At 30.9% G+C, this 23396-nt stretch overlaps 1 long non-coding RNA gene across 1 annotated transcript; it reads left to right on the top strand.

Moving 5' to 3' along the window:
* Window positions 1-6626: 6626 nt before the first annotated feature.
* LOC141448624 (uncharacterized) lies at window positions 6627-7138 on the top strand. The gene is made up of 2 exons (XR_012455175.1): window positions 6627-6792; window positions 6926-7138. It is a non-coding gene; the product is annotated as an uncharacterized lncRNA (long non-coding RNA).
* Window positions 7139-23396: the final 16258 nt, after the last annotated feature.

Raw genomic sequence — 23396 nt, 5'->3', positions numbered from 1 at the left:
TATAATTAGGTAAATTACGATGTTTCAATATCTCTTTCCTTAACTATTTCACACTGCTTCCACCACAATCATAAAGACGGGCGACGATATTCTGAAGGGTCATTGCATTTATTATAGTACTATATATTTTTATTCAGCAATTTTTATAAATTCAATACCCGTAAAAAAATAAAACTAATCACATAGACAGCCATAAAAATGCGTTAATGATAGGGAAAAATATAAATAAAGAAAAATTATACATATTATTTTTTGTTTTAGGTTACACAACATGTGGATATTTCTAGTACAAAGAATGTCATTGTAGCTAATATCAATGATGCTAAGAAATTACAATAATCTCTAAGCATAGCAATTTGTCTTTTAAAAAGCAATGAAGAAACTTTTTTCTGTACTAAAGCTACTACTAATTCGGCGGGCGCCGCAATCCTAGGGTCGGCGGAGACGAATACGTGTGGGGAAGGAGCACGTAATAATATTTTTTCAACAATATTACATTAATTCCGCTTGAGAAGTATATTCAAAAGATGTTTATTGTATATAGGCGTACATCAGCGTCGCCAAAAATGCACCAAGAAGTGCATGACAAGGCTTTTTGTTTGAGATATATCAATATGTATTGGTGGAGTTACATATTAGAGCAGTTACAGCATTTATGCATCGGTTGCAAAGATTAGCTGGTAAAAGTGCCTATAATAAAACTTTTTAGCAGATTGATTTTTTTTTCGTCCTAACTATAACACATATCCTTACAATTTCTGTTTTAGATTACCCTACATAATCAGAAATTATGCACCAAATAAAAACACAAATAATACTGATCACATGGACAGCCATTAAAATGCGTTAATGACAGGGAAAAATATAAATAAAGAAAAATTATACATATTATTTTTTGTTTTCGGTTACACAATATGTGGATATTTCTAGTACAAAGAAAGTCATTGTAGCTAACATCAATCATTCTAAGAAATTACAATAATCTCTAAGCATAGCAATTTGTCTTTTAAAAAGCAATGAAGAAGTTTTTTTTTGGACTAAAGCTACTACTAATTCGGCGGGCGCCGCAATCCTAGGGTCGGCGGCGACGATTACGTGCAGTGAAGGAGCACGTAATAATATTTTTTCAACAATATTACATTAATTCCGCTTGAGAAGTATATTCAAAAGATGTTTATTGTATATAGGCGTACATCAGCGTCGGCAAAAATGCACCAAAATAATAATTATTTTTTCTGTTTTTAGGTTACTCAATTCGAAGGGAGTTGAAGCACCAATAATTTTATTCAAAACACTTTGAATAAAAAAAAGAAAAAGGCCTCTGTGCATGACAAGGCTTTTTCATTGAGATATATCAATATGCACTGGAGGAATTACATAGTAGAGCAGCATTTATGCATCGGTTGCAACGATTAGCTGGTAAAAGAGCCTATAATAAAACTTTTTAGCAGATTGATTTTTTTTTCGTCCTAACTATAACACGTATCCTTACAATTTCTGTTTTAGATTACGCTACATAATCAGAAATTATGCACCAAATAAAAACACAAATAAAACTGATCACATGGACAGCCATAAAAATGCGTTAATGACAGGGAAAAATATAAATAAAGAAAAATTATACATATTATTTTTTGTTTTCGGTTACACAATATGTGGATATTTCTAGTACAAAGAAAGTCATTGTAGCTAACATCAATCATTCTAAGAAATTACAATAATCTCTAAGCATAGCAATTTGTCTTTTAAAAAGCAATGAAGAAGTTTTTTTTTGGACTAAAGCTACTACTAATTCGGCGGGCGCCGCAATCCTAGGGTCGGCGGCGACGATTACGTGCAGTGAAGGAGCACGTAATAATATTTTTTCAACAATATTACATTAATTCCGCTTGAGAAGTATATTCAAAAGATGTTTATTGTATATAGGCGTACATCAGCGTCGGCAAAAATGCACCAAAATAATAATTATTTTTTCTGTTTTTAGGTTACTCAATTCGAAGGGAGTTCAAGCACCAATAATTTTATTCAAAACACTTTGAATAAAAAAAAGAAAAAGGCCTCTGTGCATGACAAGGCTTTTTCATTGAGATATATCAATATGCACTGGAGGAATTACATAGTAGAGCAGCATTTATGCATCGGTTGCAACCATTAGCTGGTAAAAGAGCCTATAATAAAACATTTTTGCAGATTGATTTTTTTTTCGTCCTAACTATAACACGTATCCTTACAATTTCTGTTTTAGATTACCCTACATAATCAGAAATTATGCACCAAATAAAAACACAAATAAAACTGATCACATGGACAGCCATAAAAATGCGTTAATGATAGGGAAAAATATAAATAAAGAAAAATTATACAATTATTTTTTGTTTTCGGTTACACAATATGTGGATATTTCTAGTACAAAGAAAGTCATTGTAGCTAACATCAATCATTCTAAGAAATTACAATAATCCCTAAGCATAGCAATTTGTCTTTTAAAAAGCAATGAAGAAGTTTTTTTTTGTACTAAAGCTACTACTAATTCGGCGGGCGCCGCAATCCCAGGGTCGGCGGCGACGATTACGTGTGGGGAAGGAGCACGTAATAATATTTTTTCAACATTACATTAATTCCGCTTGAGAAGTATATTCAAAAGATGTTTATTGTATATAGGTGTACATCAGCGTCGCCAAAAATGCACCAAAATAATAATTATTTTTTCTGTTTTTAGGTTACTCAATTCGAAGGGAGTTCAAGCACCAATAATTTTATTCAAAACACTTTGAATAAAAAAAAGAAAAAGGCCTCTGTGCATGACAAGGCTTTTTCATTGAGATATATCAATATGCACTGGAGGAATTACATAGTAGAGCAGTTACAGCATTTATGCATCGGTTGCAACAATTAGCTGGTAAAAGAGCCTATAATAAAACTTTTTAGCAGATTGATTTTTTTTTCGTCCTAACTATAACACGTATCCTTACAATTTCTGTTTTAGATTACCCTACATAATCAGATATTATGCACCAAATAAAAACACAAATAAAACTGATCACATGGACAGCCATAAAAATGCGTTAATGATAGGGAAAAATATAAATAAAGAAAAATTATACATATTATTTTTTGTTTTAGGTTACATAATATGTGGATATTTCTAGTACAAAGAATGTCATTGTAGCTAATATCAATGATGCTAAGAAATTACAATAATCTCTAAGCATAGCAATTTGTCTTTTAAAAAGCAATGAAGAATTTTTTTTCTGTACTAAAGCTACTACTAATTCGGCGGGCGCCGCAATCCTAGGGTCGGCGGCGACGAATACGTGTGGGGAAGGAGCACGTAATAATATTTTTTCAACATTACATTAATTCCGCTTGAGAAGTATATTCAAAAGATGTTTATTGTATATAGGCGTACATCAGCGTCGCCAAAAATGCACCAAAATAATAATTATTTTTTCCTTTTTTTAGGTTACTCAATTCGAAGGGAGTTCAAGCACCAATAATTTTATTCAAAACACTTTGAATAAAAAAAAGAAAAAAGGCCTCTGTGCATGACAAGGCTTTTTCTTCGAGATATATCAATATGCACTGGAGGAATTACATAGTAGAGCAGTTACAGCATTTATGCATCGGTTGCAACGATTAGCTGGTAAAAGAGCCTGTAATAAAACTTTTTAGCAGATTGATTTTTTTTTCGTCCTAACTATAACACGTATCCTTACAATTTCTGTTTTAGATTACCCTACATAATCAGAAATTATGCACCAAATAAAAACACAAATAAAACTGATCACATGGACAGCCATAAAAATGCGTTAATGATAGGGAAAAATATAAATAATAAAAATTATACATATTATTTTTTTTTTAGGTTACATAATATGTGGATATTTCTAGTACAAAGAAAGTCATTGTAGCTAATATCAATCATTCTAAGAAATTACAATAATCTCTAACCATAGCAATTTGTCTTTTAAAAAGCAATGAAGAAGTTTTTTTTTGTACTAAAGCTACTACTAATTCGGCGGGCGCCGGAATCCTAGGGTCGGCGGCGACGATTACGTGTGGGGAAGGAGCACGTAATAATATTTTTTCAACAATATTACATTAATTCCGCTTGAGAAGTATATTCAAAAGATGTTTATTGTATATAGGCGTACAACAACGTCGCCAAAAAAGCACCAAAATAATAAAAAATAAAACTATGTTTTTCTGTTTTTAGGTTACACAACTTGAAGGAAGTTCCAGCACTAATAATTGTATTCAAAACACCTTCAATTACAAAAAGGGAAAGCCCTCTGTGTATGACAAGGCTTTTTGTTTGAGATATATCAATATGCATTGGTGGAGTTACATATTAGAGCAGTTACAGCATTTATGCATCGGTTGCAACGATTAGCTGGTAAAAGAGCCTATAATAAAACTTTTTAGCAGATTGATTTTTTTTTCATCCTAACTATTACACGTATCCTTACAATTTCTGTTTCAGATTACGCTACATAATCAGAAATTATGCACCAAATAAAAATACGAATACATTCAAATATAAGAACGAAATTAAAATTAAGGATGGATTGTTGCAGTATAGTTATTCTTTTTATAATTAGGTAAATTACGATGTTTCAATATCTCTTTCCTTAACTATTTCACACTGCTTGCACCACAATCATAAAGACAGGGGCGACGATATTCTAAAGGGTCATTGCATATATTATAGTACTATATATTTTTATTCAGCAATTTTTATAAATTCAATATCCGTAAAAAAATAAAACTAATCACATAGACAGCCATAATAATGCGTTAATGATAGGGAAAAATATAAATAAAGAAAAATTATACATATTATTTTTTGTTTTAGGTTACACAATATGTGGATATTTCTAGTATAAAGAAAGTCATTGTAGCTAACATCAATCATTCTAAGAAATTACAATAATCTCTAAGCATAGCAATTTGTCTTTTAAAAAGCAATGAAGAAGTTTTTTTTTTTTTTAAAGCTACTACTAATTCGGCGGGCGCCGCAATCCTGGGGTCGGCGGCGACGATTACGTGCAGGGAAGGAGCACGTAATAATATTTTTTCAACAATATTACATTAATTCCGCTTGAGAAGTATATTCAAAAGATGTTTATTGTATATAGGCGTACATCAGCGTCGCCAAAAATGCACCAAAATAATAATTATTTTTTCTGTTTTTAGGTTACTCAATTCGAAGGGAGTTCAAGCACCAATAATTTTATTCAAAACACTGAATAAAAAAAAAAAAAGGCTTCTGTGCATGACAAGGCTTTTTCATTGAGATATATCAATATGCATTGGTGGAGTTACATATTAGAGCAGTTACAGCATTTATGCATCGGTTGCAACGATTAGCTGGTAAATGTGCCTATAATAAAACTTTTTAGCTGATTGATTTTTTTTTCATCCTAACTATTACACGTATCCTTACAATTTCTCTTTCAGATTACGCTACATTATCAGAAATTATGCACCAAATAAAAACAAAAATAAAACTGATCACATTGACAGTCATCAAAAGGCGTTAATGTTAAGGAAAAATATAAATAAAGAAAAATTATACATATTATTTTTTGTTTTAGGTTACACAATATGTGGATATTTCTAGTACAAAGAAAGTTATTGTAGCTAATATCAATCATTCTATGAAATTACAATAATCTCTAAGCATAGCAATTTGTCTTTTAAAAAGCAATGAAGAAGTTTTTTTTTGTACTAAAGCTACTACTAATTCGGCGGGCGCCGCAATCCTTGGGTCGGCGGCGACGATTACGTGCGGGGAAGGAGCACGTAATAATATTTTTTCAACAATATTACATTAATTCCGCTTGAGAAGTATATTCAAAAGATGTTTATTGTATATAGGCGTACAACAACGTCGCCAAAAAAGCACCAAAATAATAAAAAATAAAACTATGTTTTCTGTTTTTAGGTTACACAACTTGAAGGAAGTTCCAGCACTAATAATTGTATTCAAAACACCTTCAATTACAAAAAGAGAAAGCCCTCTGTGCATGACAAGGCTTTTTGTTTGAGATATATCAATATGCATTGGTGGAGTTACATATTAGAGCAGTTACAGCATTTATGCATCGGTTGCATCGATTAGCTGGTAAAAGTGCCTATAATAAAACTTTTTAGCTGATTGATTTTTTTTTCATCCTAGCTATTACACGTATCCTTACAATTTCTGTTTCAGATTACGCTACATAATCAGAAATTATGCACCAAATAAAAATACGAATACATTCAAATATAAGAACGAAATTAAAATTAAGGATGGATTGTTGCAGTATAGTTATTCTTTTTATAATTAGGTAAATTACGATGTTTCAATATCTCTTTCCTTAACTATTTCACACTGCTTCCGCCACAATCATAAAGACGGGCGACGATATTCTGAAGGGTCATTGCATTTATTTTAGTACTATATATTTTTATTCAGCAATTTTTATAAATTCAATACCCGTAAAAAAATAAAACTAATCACATAGACAGCCATAAAAATGCGTTAATGATAGGGAAAAATATAAATAAAGAAAAATTATACATATTATTTTTTGTTTTAGGTTACACAACATGTGGATATTTCTAGTACAAAGAATGTCATTGTAGCTAATATCAATGATGCTAAGAAATTACAATAATCTCTCAGCATAGCAATTTGTCTTTTAAAAAGCAATGAAGAAACTTTTTTCTGTACTAAAGCTACTACTAATTCGGCGGGCGCCGCAATCCTAGGGTCGGCGGCGACGAATACGTGTGGGGAAAAAGCACGTAATAATATTTTTTCAACAATATTACATTAATTCCGCTTGAGAAGTATATTCAAAAGATGTTTATTGTATATAGGCGTACATCAGCGTCGCCAAAAAAGCCGCAAAATAATAATTATTTTTTCTGTTTTTAGGTTACTCAATTCGAAGGGAGTTCAAGCACCAATAATTTTATTCAAAACTCTTTGAATAAACAAAAGAAAAAGGCCTCTGTGCATGACAAGGCTTTTTCATTGAGATATATCAATATGCATTGGTGGAGTTACATATTAGAGCAGTTACAGCATTTATGCATCGGTTGCAACGATTAGCTGGTAAATGTGCCTATAATAAAACTTTTTAGCTGATTGATTTTTTTTTCATCCTAACTATTACACGTATCCTTACAATTTCTCTTTCAGATTTCGCTACATAATCAGAAATTATGCACCAAATAAAAACAAAAATAAAACTGATCACATTGACAGTCATCAAAAGGCGTTAATGTTAAGGAAAAATATAAATAAAGAAAAATTATACATATTATTTTTTGTTTTAGGTTACACAATATGTGGATATTTCTAGTACAAAGAAAGTTATTGTAGCTAATATCAATCATTCTATGAAATTACAATAATCTCTAAGCATAGCAATTTGTCTTTTAAAAAGCAATGAAGAAGTTTTTTTTTGTACTAAAGCTACTTCTAATTCGGCGGGCGCCGCAATCCTTGGGTCGGCGGCGACGATTACGTGCGGGGAAGGAGCACGTAATAATATTTTTTCAACAATATTACATTAATTCCGCTTGAGAAGTATATTCAAAAGATGTTTATTGTATATAGGCGTACAACAACGTCGCCAAAAAAGCACCAAAATAATAAAAAATAAAACTATGTTTTCTGTTTTTAGGTTACACAACTTGAAGGAAGTTCCAGCACTAATAATTGTATTCAAAACACCTTCAATTACAAAAAGAGAAAGCCCTCTGTGCATGACAAGGCTTTTTGTTTGAGATATATCAATATGCATTGGTGGAGTTACATATTAGAGCAGTTACAGCATTTATGCATCGGTTGCATCGATTAGCTGGTAAAAGTGCCTATAATAAAACTTTTTAGCTGATTGATTTTTTTTTCATCCTAGCTATTACACGTATCCTTACAATTTCTGTTTCAGATTACGCTACATAATCAGAAATTATGCACCAAATAAAAATACGAATACATTCAAATATAAGAACGAAATTAAAATTAAGGATGGATTGTTGCAGTATAGTTATTCTTTTTATAATTAGGTAAATTACGATGTTTCAATATCTCTTTCCTTAACTATTTCACACTGCTTCCACCACAATCATAAAGACGGGCGACGATATTCTGAAGGGTCATTGCATTTATTATAGTACTATAAATTTTTATTCAGCAATTTTTATAAATTCAATACCCGTAAAAAAATAAAACTAATCACATAGACAGCCATAAAAATGCGTTAATGATAGGGAAAAATATAAATAAAGAAAAATTATACATATTATTTTTTGTTTTAGGTTACACAACATGTGGATATTTCTAGTACAAAGAATGTCATTGTAGCTAATATCAATGATGCTAAGAAATTACAATAATCTCTAAGCATAGCAATTTGTCTTTTAAAAAGCAATGAAGAAACTTTTTTCTGTACTAAAGCTACTACTAATTCGGCGGGCGCCGCAATCCTAGGGTCGGCGGCGACGAATACGTGTGGGGAAGGAGCACGTAATAATATTTTTTCAACAATATTACATTAATTCCGCTTGAGAAGTATATTCAAAAGATGTTTATTGTATATAGGCGTACATCAGCGTCGCCAAAAATGCACCAAGAAGTGCATGACAAGGCTTTTTGTTTGAGATATATCAATATGTATTGGTGGAGTTACATATTAGAGCAGTTACAGCATTTATGCATCGGTTGCAAAGATTAGCTGGTAAAAGTGCCTATAATAAAAATTTTAGCTGATTGATTTTTTTTTCATCCTAACTATTACACGTATCCTTACAATTTCTGTTTCAGATTACGCTACATAATCAGAAATTATGCACCAAATAAAAACACAAATAAAACTGATCACATGGACAGCCATAAAAATGCGTTAATGATAGGGAAAAATATAAATAAAGAAAAATTATACATATTATTTTTTGTTTTAGGTTACACAATATGTGGATATTTCTATAATAAAGAAAGTCATTGTAGCTAACATCAATCATTCTAAGAATTTACAATAATCTCTAAGCATAGCAATTTGTCTTTTAAAAAGCAATGAAGAAGTTTTTTTTTTTTCTAAAGCTACTACTAATTCGGCGGGCGCCGCAATCCTAGGGTCGGCGGCGACGATTACGTGCGGGGAAGGAGCACGTAATATTATTTTTTCAACAATATTACATTAATTCCGCGTGAGAAGTATATTCAAAAGATGTTTTTTGTATATAGGCGTACAACAACGTCGCCAAAAAAGCACCAAAATAATAATTATTTTTTCCTTTTTTTAGGTTACTCAATTCGAAGGGAGTTCAAGCACCAATAATTTTATTCAAAACACTTTGAATAAAAAAAGAAAAAAGGCCTCTGTGCATGACAAGGCTTTTTCATCGAGATATATCAATATGCACTGGAGAAATTACATAGTAGAGCAGTTACAGCATTTATGCATCGGTTGCAACAATTAGCTGGTAAAAGAGCCTGTAATAAAACTTTTTAGCAGATTGATTTTTTTTTGTCCTAACTATAACACGTATCCTTACAATTTCTGTTTTAGATTACCCTACATAATCAGAAATTATGCACCAAATAAAAACACAAATAAAACTGATCACATGGACAGCCATAAAAATGCGTTAATGATAGGGAAAAATATAAATAAAAAAAATTATACATATTATTTTTTGTTTTAGGTTACATAATATGTGGATATTTCTAGTACAAAGAAAGTCATTGTAGCTAATATCAATCATTCTAAGAAATTACAATAATCTCTAACCATAGCAATTTGTCTTTTAAAAAGCAATGAAGAAGTTTTTTTTTGTACTAAAGCTACTACTAATTCGGCGGGCGCCGCAATCCTAGGGTCGGCGGCGACGAATACGTGTGGGGAAGGAGCACATAATAATATTTTTTCAACAATATTACATTAATTCCGCTTGAGAAGTATATTCAAAAGATGTTTATTGTATATAGGCGTACATCAGCGTCGCCAAAAATGCACCAAAATAATAATTATTTTTTCTGTTTTTAGGTTACTCAATTCGAAGAGAGTTCAAGCACCAATAATTTTCTTCAAAACACTTTGAATAAAAAAAAGAAAAAGGCCTCTGTGCATGACAAGGCTTTTTCATTGGGATATATCAATATGCACTGGAGGAATTACATAGTAGAGCAGTTACAGCATTTATGCATCGGTTGCAACAATTAGCTGGTAAAAGAGCCTATAATAAAACTTTTTAGCAGATTGATTTTTTTTTCGTCCTAACTTTAACACGTATCCTTACAATTTCTGTTTTAGATTACGCTACATAATCAGAAATTATGCACCAAATAAAAACACAAATAAAACTAATCACATAGACAGCCATAATAATGCGTTAATGATAGGGAAAAATATAAATAAAGAAAAATTATACATATTATTTTTTGTTTTAGGTTACACAATATGTGGATATTTCTAGTACAAAGAAAGTCATTGTAGCTAACATCAATCATTCTAAGAAATTACAATAATCTCTAAGCATAGCAATTTGTCTTTTAAAAAGCAATGAAGAAGTTTTTTTTTGTACTAAAGCTACTACTAATTCGGCGGGCGATGCAATCCTAGGGTCGGCGGCGACGATTACGTGCGGGGAAGGAGCACGTAATAATATTTTTTCAACAATATTACATTAATTCCGCTTGAGAAGTATATTCAAAAGATGTTTTTTGTATATAGGCGTACAACAACGTCGACAAAAACGCACCAAAATAATAATTATTTTTTCCTTTTTTTAGGTTACTCAATTCGAAGGGAGTTCAAGCACCAATAATTTTATTCAAAACACTTTGAATAAAAAAAAGAAAAAAGGCCTCTGTGCATGACAAGGCTTTTTCATCGAGATATATCAATATGCACTGGAGGAATTACATAGTAGAGCAGTTACAGCATTTATGCATCAGTTGCAACGATTAGCTGGTAAAAGAGCCTGTAATAAAACTTTTTAGCAGATTGATTTTTTTTCGACCTAACTATAACACGTATCCTTACAATTTCTGTTTTAGATTACCCTACATAATCAGAAATTATGCACCAAATAAAAACACAAATAAAACTGATCACATGGACAGCCATAAAAATGCGTTAATGATAGGGAAAAATATAAAAAAAAAAAATTATACATATTATTTTTTGTTTTAGGTTACATAATATGTGGATATTTCTAGTACAAAGAAAGTCATTGTAGCTAATATCAATCATTCTAAGAAATTACAATAATCTCTAACCATAGCAAATTGTCTTTTAAAAAGCAATGAAGAAGTTTTTTTTTGTACTAAAGCTACTACTAATTCGGCGGGCGCCGCAATCCTAGGGTCGGCGGCGACGATTACTTGCGGGGAAGGAGCACGTAATAATATTTTTTCAACAATTTTACATTAATTCCGCTTGAGAAGTATATTCAAAAGATGTTTATTGTATATAGGCGTACATCAGCGTCGCCAAAAATGCACCAAAATAATAATTATTTTTTCCGTTTTTAGGTTACTCAATTCGAAGGGAGTTCAAGCACCAATAATTTTATTCAAAACACTTTGAATTAAAAAAAAAAAAAAGGCCTCTGTGCATGACAAGGCTTTTTCATTGAGATATATCAATATGCACTAGAGGAATTACATAGTAGAGCAGTTACAGCATTTATGCATCGGTTGCAACGATTAGCTGGTAAAAAAGAGCCTATAATAAAACTTTTTAGCAGATTGATTTTTTTTTCGTCCTAACTATAACACGTATCCTTACAATTTCTGTTTTAGATTACCCTACATAATCAGAAATTATGCACCAAATAAAAACACAAATAAAACTGATCACATGGACAGCCATAAAAATGCGTTAATGATAGGGAAAAATATATAAAAAAAAAATTATACATATTATTTTTTGTTTTAGGTTACATAATATGTGGATATTTCTAGTACAAAGAAAGTCATTGTAGCTAATATCAATCATTCTAAGAAATTACAATAATCTCTAAGCATAGCAATTTGTCTTTTAAAAAGCAATGAAGAAGTTTTTTTTTTTTCTAAAGCTACTACTAATTCGGCGGGCGCCGCAATCCTAGGGTCGGCGGCGACGATTACGTGCGGGGAAGGAGCACGTAATAATATTTTTTCAACAATATTACATTAATTCCGCTTGAGAAGTATATTCAAAAGATGTTTATTGTATATAGGCGTACATCAGCGTCGCCAAAAATGCACCAAAATAATAATTATTTTTTCTGTTTTTAGGTTACTCAATTCGAAGAGAGTTCAAGCACCAATAATTTTCTTCAAAACACTTTGAATAAAAAAAAGAAAAAGGCCTCTGTGGATGACAAGGCTTTTTCATTGAGATATATCAATATGCACTGGAGGAATTACATAGTAGAGCAGTTACAGCATTTATGCATCGGTTGCAACAATTAGCTGGTAAAAGAGCCTATAATAAAACTTTTTAGCAGATTGATTTTTTTTTCGTCCTAACTTTAACACGTATCCTTACAATTTCTGTTTTAGATTACGCTACATAATCAGAAATTATGCACCAAATAAAAACACAAAAAAAACTAATCACATAGACAGCCATAATAATGCGTTAATGATAGGGAAAAATATAAATAAAGAAAAATTATACATATTATTTTTTGTTTTAGGTTACACAATATGTGGATATTTCTAGTACAAAGAAAGTCATTGTAGCTAACATCAATCATTCTAAGAAATTACAATAATCTCTAAGCATAGCAATTTGTCTTTTAAAAAGCAATAAAGAAGTTTTTTTTTGTACTAAAGCTACTACTAATTCGGCGGGCGATGCAATCCTAGGGTCGGCGGCGACGATTACGTGCGGGGAAGGAGCACGTAATAATATTTTTTCAACAATATTACATTAATTCCGCTTGAGAAGTATATTTAAAAGAGGTTTTTTGTATTTAGGCGTACAACAACGTCGCCAAAAACGCACCAAAATAATAATTATTTTTTCCTTTTTTTAGGTTACTCAATTCGAAGGGAGTTCAAGCACCAATAATTTTATTCAAAACACTTTGAATAAAAAAAAGAAAAAAGGCCTCTGTGCATGACAAGGCTTTTTCATCGAGATATATCAATATGCACTGGAGGAATTACATAGTAGAGCAGTTACAGCATTTATGCATCAGTTGCAACGATTAGCTGGTAAAAGAGCCTGTAATAAAACTTTTTAGCAGATTGATTTTTTTTTCGACCTAACTATAACACGTATCCTTACAATTTCTGTTTTAGATTACGCTACATAATCAGAAATTATGCACCAAATAAAAACACAAATAAAACTAATCACATAGACAGCCATAATAATGCGTTAATGATAGGGAAAAATATAAATAAAGAAAAATTATACATATTATTTTTTGTTTTAGGTTACACAATATGTGGATATTTCTAGTACAAAGAAAGTCATTGTAGCTAACATCAATCATTCTAAGAAATTACAATAATCTCTAAGCATAGCAATTTGTCTTTTAAAAAGCAATAAAGAAGTTTTTTTTTGTACTAAAGCTACTACTAATTCGGCGGGCGATGCAATCCTAGGGTCGGCGGCGACGATTACGTGCGGGGAAGGAGCACGTAATAATATTTTTTCAACAATATTACATTAATTCCGCTTGAGAAGTATATTCAAAAGATATTTTTTGTATATAGGCGTACAACAACGTCGCCAAAAACGCACCAAAATAATAATTATTTTTTCCTTTTTTTAGGTTACTCAATTCGAAGGGAGTTCAAGCACCAATAATTTTATTCAAAACACTTTGAATAAAAAAAAGAAAAAAGGCCTCTGTGCATGACAAGGCTTTTTCATCGAGATATATCAATATGCACTGGAGGAATTACATAGTAGAGCAGTTACAGCATTTATGCATCAGTTGCAACGATTAGCTGGTAAAAGAGCCTGTAATAAAACTTTTTAGCAGATTGATTTTTTTTTCGACCTAACTATAACACGTATCCTTACAATTTCTGTTTTAGATTACCCTACATAATCAGAAATTATGCACCAAATAAAAACACAAATAAAACTGATCACATGGACAGCCATAAAAATGCGTTAATGATAGGGAAAAATATAAATAAAAAAAATTATACATATTATTTTTTGTTTTAGGTTACATAATATGTGGATATTTCTAGTACAAAGAAAGTCATTGTAGGTAATATCAATCATTCTAAGAAATTACAATAATCTCTAACCATAGCAATTTGTCTTTTAAAAAGCAATGAAGAAGTTTTTTTTTGTACTAAAGCGACTACTAATTCGGCGAGCGCCGCAATCCTAGGGTCGGCGGCGACGATTACGTGCGGGGAAGGAGCACGTAATAATATTTTTTCAACAATATTACATTAATTCCGCTTGAGAAGTATATTCAAAAGATGTTTATTGTATATAGGCGTACAACAACGTCGCCAAAAAAGCACCAAAATAATAAAAAATAAAACTATGTTTTTCTGTTTTTAGGTTACACAACTTGAAGGAAGTTCCAGCACTAATAATTGTATTCAAAACACCTTAAATTACAAAAAGAGAAAGCCCTCTGTGTATGACAAGGCTTTTTGTTTGAGATATATCAATATGCATTGGTGGAGTTACATATTAGAGCAGTTACAGCATTTATGCATCGGTTGCAACGATTAGCTGGTAAAAGAGCCTATAATAAAACTTTTTAGCAGATTGATTTTTTTTTCATCCTAACTATTACACGTATCCTTACAATTTCTGTTTCAGATTACGCTACATAATCAGAAATTATGCACCAAATAAAAATACGAATACATTCAAATATAAGAACGAAATTAAAATTAAGGATGGATTGTTGCAGTATAGTTATTCTTTTTATAATTAGGTAAATTACGATGTTTCAATATCTCTTTCCTTAACTATTTCACACTGCTTGCACCACAATCATAAAGACAGGGGCGACGATATTCTAAAGGGTCATTGCATATATTATAGTACTATATATTTTTATTCAGCAATTTTTATAAATTCAATATCCGTAAAAAAATAAAACTAATCACATAGACAGCTATAATAATGCGTTAATGATAGGGAAAAATATAAATAAAGAAAAATTATACATATTATTTTTTGTTTTAGGTTACACAATATGTGGATATTTCTAGTATAAAGAAAGTCATTGTAGCTAACATCAATCATTCTAAGAAATTACAATAATCTCTAAGCATAGCAATTTGTCTTTTAAAAAGCAATGAAGAAGTTTTTTTTTTTTTTAAAGCTACTACTAATTCGGCGGGCGCCGCAATCCTGGGGTCGGCGGCGACGATTACGTGCAGGGAAGGAGCACGTAATAATATTTTTTCAACAATATTACATTAATTCCGCTTGAGAAGTATATTCAAAAGATGTTTTTTGTATATAGGCGTACAACAACGTCGCCAAAAAAGCACCAAAATAATAATTATTTTTTCCTTTTTTTAGGTTACTCAATTCGAAGGGAGTTCAAGCACCAATAATTTTATTCAAAACACTTTGAATAAAAAAAAGAAAAAAGGCCTCTGTGCATGACAAGGCTTTTTCATCGAGATATATCAATATGCACTGGAGAAATTACATAGTAGAGCAGTTACAGCATTTATGCATCGGTTGCAACAATTAGCTGGTAAAAGAGCCTATAATAAAACTTTTTAGCAGATTGATTTTTTTTTCGTCCTAACTATAACACGTATCCTTACAATTTCTGTTTTAGATTACCCTACATAATCAGAAATTATGCACCAAATAAAAACACAAATAAAACTGATCACATGGACAGCCATAAAAATGCGTTAATGATAGGGAAAAATATAAATAAAAAAAATTATACATATTATTTTTTGTTTTAGGTTACATAATATGTGGATATTTCTAGTACAAAGAAAGTCATTGTAGCTAATATCAATCATTCTAAGAAATTACAATAATCTCTAACCATAGCAATTTGTCTTTTAAAAAGCAATGAAGAAGTTTTTTTTTGTACTAAAGCTACTACTAATTCGGCGGGCGCCGCAATCCTAGGGTCGGCGGCGACGATTACTTGCGGGGAAGGAGCACGTAATAATATTTTTTCAACAATTTTACATTAATTCCGCTTGAGAAGTATATTCAAAAGATGTTTATTGTATATAGGCGTACATCAGCGTCGCCAAAAATGCACCAAAATAATAATTATTTTTTCCTTTTTTTAGGTTACTCAATTCGAAGGGAGTTCAAGCACCAATAATTTTATTCAAAACACTTTGAATAAAAAAAAGAAAAAAGGCCTCTGTGCATGACAAGGCTTTTTCATCGAGATATATCAATATGCACTGGAGGAATTACATAGTAGAGCAGTTACAGCATTTATGCATCAGTTGCAACGATTAGCTGGTAAAAGAGCCTGTAATAAAACTTTTTAGCAGATTGATTTTTTTATCGTCCTAACTATAACACGTATCCTTACAATTTCTGTTTTAGATTACCCTACATAATCAGAAATTATGCACCAAATAAAAACACAAATAAAACTGATCACATGGACAGCCATAAAAATGCGTTAATGATAGGGAAAAATATAAATAAAAAAAATTATACATATTATTTTTTGTTTTAGGTTACATAATATGTGGATATTTCTAGTACAAAGAAAGTCATTGTAGCTAATATCAATCATTCTAAGAAATTACAATAATCTCTAACCATAGCAATTTGTCTTTTAAAAAGCAATGAAGAAGTTTTTTTTTGTACTAAAGCTACTACTAATTCGGCGGGCGCCGCAATCCTAGGGTCGGCGGCGACGATTACGTGCGGGGAAGGAGCACGTAATAATATTTTTTCAACAATATTACATTAATTCCGCTTGAGAAGTATATTCAAAAGATGTTTATTGTATATAGGCGTACATCAGCGTCGCCAAAAATGCACCAAAATAATAATTATTTTTTCCTTTTTTTAGGTTACTCAATTCGAAGGGAGTTCAAGCACCAATAATTTTATTCAAAACACTTTGAATAAAAAAAAGAAAAAAGGCCTCTGTGCATGACAAGGCTTTTTCATCGAGATATATCAATATGCACTGGAGGAATTACATAGTAGAGCAGTTACAGCATTTATGCATCAGTTGCAACGATTAGCTGGTAAAAGAGCCCGTAATAAAACTTTTTAGCAGATTGATTTTTTTTTCGTCCTAACTATAACACGTATCCTTACAATTTCTGTTTTAGATTACCCTACATAATCAGAAATTATGCACCAAATAAAAACACAAATAAAACTGATCACATGGACAGCCATAAAAATGCGTTAATGATAGGGAAAAATATAAAAAAAAAAAATTATACATATTATTTTTTGTTTTAGGTTACATAATATGTGGATATTTCTAGTACAAAGAAAGTCATTGTAGCTAATATCAATCATTCTAAGAAATTACAATAATCTCTAAGCATAGCAATTTGTCTTTTAAAAAGCAATGAAGAAGTTTTTTTTTTTTCTAAAGCTACTACTAATTCGGCGGGCGCCGCAATCCTAGGGTCGGCGGCGACGATTACGTGCGGGGAAGGAGCACGTAATAATATTTTTTCAACAATATTACATTAATTCCGCTTGAGAAGTATATTCAAAAGATGTTTATTGTATATAGGCGTACAACAACGTCGCCAAAAAAGCACCAAAATAATAAAAAATAAAACTATGTTTTTCTGTTTTTAGGTTACACAACTTGAAGGAAGTTCCAGCACTAATAATTGTATTCAAAACACCTTCAATTACAAAAAGAGAAAGCCCTCTGTGTATGACAAGGCTTTTTGTTTGAGATATATCAATATGCATTGGTGGAGTTACATATTAGAGCAGTTACAGCATTTATGCATCGGTTGCAACGATTAGCTGGTAAAAGAGCCTATAATAAAACTTTTTAGCAGATTGATTTTTTTTTCGTCCTAACTATTACACGTATCCTTACAATTTCTGTTTCAGATTACGCTACATAATCAGAAATTATGCACCAAATAAAAATACGAATACATTCAAATATAAGAACGAAATTAAAATTAAGGATGGATTGTTGCAGTATAGTTATTCTTTTTATAATTAGGTAAATTACGATGTTTCAATATCTCTTTCCTTAACTATTTCACACTGCTTGCACCACAATCATAAAGACAGGGGCGACGATATTCTAAAGGGTCATTGCATATATTATAGTACTATATATTTTTATTCAGCAATTTTTATAAATTCAATATCCGTAAAAAAATAAAACTAATCACATAGACAGCCATAATAATGCGTTAATGATAGGGAAAAATATAAATAAAAAAAATTATACATATTATTTTTTGGTTTAGGTTACATAATATGTGGATATTTCTAGTACAAAGAAAGTCATTGTAGCTAATATCAATCATTCTAAGAAATTACAATAATCTCTAAGCATAGCAATTTGTCTTTTAAAAAGCAATGAAGAAGTTTTTTTTTGTACTAAAGCTACTACTAATTCGGCGGGCGCCGCAATCCTAGGGTCGGCGGCGACGATTACGTGCGGGGAAGGAGCACGTAATAATATTTTTTCAACAATATTACATTAATTCCGCTTGAGAAGTATATTCAAAAGATGTTTTTGTATATAGGCGTACAACAACGTCGCCAAAAAAGTTTCAAAATAATAAAAAATAAAACTATGTTTTCTGTTTTTAGGTTACACAACTTGAAGGTAGTTCCAGCACTAATAATTGTATTCAAAACACTTTGAATAAAAAAAAGAAAAAGGCCTCTGTGTATGACAAGGCTTTTTCATTGAGATATATCAATATGCACTGGAGGAATTACATAGTAGAGCAGTTACAGCATTTATGCATCGGTTGCAACGATTAGCTGGTAAAAGAGCCTATAATAAAACTTTTTAGCAGATTGATTTTTTTTTCATCCTAACTATTACACGTATTTTTACAATTTCTGTTTTAGATTACGCTACATAATCAGAAATTATGCACCAAATAAAAATACGAATACATTCAAATATAAGAACGAAATTAAAATTAAGGATGGATTGTTGCAGTATAGTTATTCTTTTTATAATTAGGTAAATTACGATGTTTCAATATCTCTTTCCTTAACTATTTCACACTGCTTGCACCACAATCATAAAGACAGGGGCGACGATATTCTAAAGGGTCATTGCATATATTATAGTACTATATATTTTTATTCAGCAATTTTTATAAATTCAATATCCGTAAAAAAATAAAACTAATCACATAGACAGCCATAATAATGCGTTAATGATAGGGAAAAATATAAATAAAAAAAATTATACATATTATTTTTTGTTTTAGGTTACATAATATGTGGATATTTCTAGTACAAAGAAAGTCATTGTAGCTAATATCAATCATTCTAAGAAATTACAATAATCTCTAACCATAGCAATTTGTCTTTTAAAAAGCAATGAAGAAGTTTTTTTTTGTACTAAAGCTACTACTAATTCGGCGGGCGCCGCAATCCTAGGGTCGGCGGCGACGATTACTTGCGGGGAAGGAGCACGTAATAATATTTTTTCAACAATTTTACATTAATTCCGCTTGAGAAGTATATTCAAAAGATGTTTATTGTATATAGGCGTACATCAGCGTCGCCAAAAATGCACCAAAATAATAATTATTTTTTCCTTTTTTTAGGTTACTCAATTCGAAGGGAGTTCAAGCACCAATAATTTTATTCAAAACACTTTGAATAAAAAAAAGAAAAAAGGCCTCTGTGCATGACAAGGCTTTTTCATCGAGATATATCAATATGCACTGGAGGAATTACATAGTAGAGCAGTTACAGCATTTATGCATCAGTTGCAACGATTAGCTGGTAAAAGAGCCTGTAATAAAACTTTTTAGCAGATTGATTTTTTTATCGTCCTAACTATAACACGTATCCTTACAATTTCTGTTTTAGATTACCCTACATAATCAGAAATTATGCACCAAATAAAAACACAAATAAAACTGATCACATGGACAGCCATAAAAATGCGTTAATGATAGGGAAAAATATAAATAAAAAAAATTATACATATTATTTTTTGTTTTAGGTTACATAATATGTGGATATTTCTAGTACAAAGAAAGTCATTGTAGCTAATATCAATCATTCTAAGAAATTACAATAATCTCTAACCATAGCAATTTGTCTTTTAAAAAGCAATGAAGAAGTTTTTTTTTGTACTAAAGCTACTACTAATTCGGCGGGCGCCGCAATCCTAGGGTCGGCGGCGACGATTACGTGCGGGGAAGGAGCACGTAATAATATTTTTTCAACAATATTACATTAATTCCGCTTGAGAAGTATATTCAAAAGATGTTTATTGTATATAGGCGTACATCAGCGTCGCCAAAAATGCACCAAAATAATAATTATTTTTTCCTTTTTTTAGGTTACTCAATTCGAAGGGAGTTCAAGCACCAATAATTTTATTCAAAACACTTTGAATAAAAAAAAGAAAAAAGGCCTCTGTGCATGACAAGGCTTTTTCATCGAGATATATCAATATGCACTGGAGGAATTACATAGTAGAGCAGTTACAGCATTTATGCATCAGTTGCAACGATTAGCTGGTAAAAGAGCCCGTAATAAAACTTTTTAGCAGATTGATTTTTTTTTCGTCCTAACTATAACACGTATCCTTACAATTTCTGTTTTAGATTACCCTACATAATCAGAAATTATGCACCAAATAAAAACACAAATAAAACTGATCACATGGACAGCCATAAAAATGCGTTAATGATAGGGAAAAATATAAAAAAAAAAAATTATACATATTATTTTTTGTTTTAGGTTACATAATATGTGGATATTTCTAGTACAAAGAAAGTCATTGTAGCTAATATCAATCATTCTAAGAAATTACAATAATCTCTAAGCATAGCAATTTGTCTTTTAAAAAGCAATGAAGAAGTTTTTTTTTTTTTCTAAAGCTACTACTAATTCGGCGGGCGCCGCAATCCTAGGGTCGGCGGCGACGATTACGTGCGGGGAAGGAGCACGTAATAATATTTTTTCAACAATATTACATTAATTCCGCTTGAGAAGTATATTCAAAAGATGTTTATTGTATATAGGCGTACAACAACGTCGCCAAAAAAGCACCAAAATAATAAAAAATAAAACTATGTTTTTCTGTTTTTAGGTTACACAACTTGAAGGAAGTTCCAGCACTAATAATTGTATTCAAAACACCTTCAATTACAAAAAGAGAAAGCCCTCTGTGTATGACAAGGCTTTTTGTTTGAGATATATCAATATGCATTGGTGGAGTTACATATTAGAGCAGTTACAGCATTTATGCATCGGTTGCAACGATTAGCTGGTAAAAGAGCCTATAATAAAACTTTTTAGCAGATTGATTTTTTTTTCGTCCTAACTATTACACGTATCCTTACAATTTCTGTTTCAGATTACGCTACATAATCAGAAATTATGCACCAAATAAAAATACGAATACATTCAAATATAAGAACGAAATTAAAATTAAGGATGGATTGTTGCAGTATAGTTATTCTTTTTATAATTAGGTAAATTACGATGTTTCAATATCTCTTTCCTTAACTATTTCACACTGCTTGCACCACAATCATAAAGACAGGGGCGACGATATTCTAAAGGGTCATTGCATATATTATAGTACTATATATTTTTATTCAGCAATTTTTATAAATTCAATATCCGTAAAAAAATAAAACTAATCACATAGACAGCCATAATAATGCGTTAATGATAGGGAAAAATATAAATAAAAAAAATTATACATATTATTTTTTGGTTTAGGTTACATAATATGTGGATATTTCTAGTACAAAGAAAGTCATTGTAGCTAATATCAATCATTCTAAGAAATTACAATAATCTCTAAGCATAGCAATTTGTCTTTTAAAAAGCAATGAAGAAGTTTTTTTTTGTACTAAAGCTACTACTAATTCGGCGGGCGCCGCAATCCTAGGGTCGGCGGCGACGATTACGTGCGGGGAAGGAGCACGTAATAATATTTTTTCAACAATATTACATTAATTCCGCTTGAGAAGTATATTCAAAAGATGTTTTTGTATATAGGCGTACAACAACGTCGCCAAAAAAGTTTCAAAATAATAAAAAATAAAACTATGTTTTCTGTTTTTAGGTTACACAACTTGAAGGTAGTTCCAGCACTAATAATTGTATTCAAAACACTTTGAATAAAAAAAAGAAAAAGGCCTCTGTGCATGACAAGGCTTTTTCATTGAGATATATCAATATGCACTGGAGGAATTACATAGTAGAGCAGTTACAGCATTTATGCATCGGTTGCAACGATTAGCTGGTAAAAGAGCCTATAATAAAACTTTTTAGCAGATTGATTTTTTTTTCATCCTAACTATTACACGTATTTTTACAATTTCTGTTTTAGATTACGCTACATAATCAGAAATTATGCACCAAATAAAAATACGAATACATTCAAATATAAGAACGAAATTAAAATTAAGGATGGATTGTTGCAGTATAGTTATTCTTTTTATAATTAGGTAAATTACGATGTTTCAATATCTCTTTCCTTAACTATTTCACACTGCTTGCACCACAATCATAAAGACAGGGGCGACGATATTCTGAAGGGTCATTGCATATATTATAGTACTATATATTTTTATTCAGCAATTTTTATAAATTCAATACCCGTAAAAAAATAAAACTAATCACATAGTCAGCCATAAAAATGCGTTAATGATAGGGAAAAATATAAATAAAGAAAAATTATACATATTATTTTTTGTTTTAGGTTACACAACATGTGGATATTTCTAGTACAAAGAAAGTCATTGTAGCTAATATCAATGATGCTAAGAAACAAAAAGAGAAAGGCCTCTGTGCATGACAAGGCTTTATGTTTGAGATATATCAATATGCATTGGTGGAGTTACATATTAGAGCAGTTACAGCATTTATGCATCGGTTGCAACGATTAGCTGGTAAAAGAGCCTATAATAAAACTTTTTGGCAGATTGACTTTTTTTTCACGTACCCTTACATTTTCTGTTTTAAGTTACGGAATATAATCAAAGTTTATGCACTAAATAAAAACACAAATAAAACTGATCACATGGACAGCCATAAAAATGCGTTAATGATAGGGAAAAATATAAATAAAGAAAAATTATACATATTATTTTTTGTTTTAGGTTACACAATATGTGGATATTTCTAGTACAAAGAAAGTCATTGTAGCTAACATCAATCATTCTAAGAAATTACAATAATCTCTAAGCATAGCAATTTGTCTTTTAAAAAGCAATGGTTTTTTTTGGGACTAAAACTACTACTAAT

This window comes from Rhodnius prolixus, unplaced genomic scaffold, assembly GCF_049639745.1.
Source record: "Rhodnius prolixus isolate KJV_2025 unplaced genomic scaffold, Rpr scaffold_2, whole genome shotgun sequence".
Lineage (NCBI taxonomy): Eukaryota > Metazoa > Arthropoda > Insecta > Hemiptera > Reduviidae > Rhodnius > Rhodnius prolixus.
This window is presented reverse-complemented; position numbering and strand designations above follow the sequence as displayed.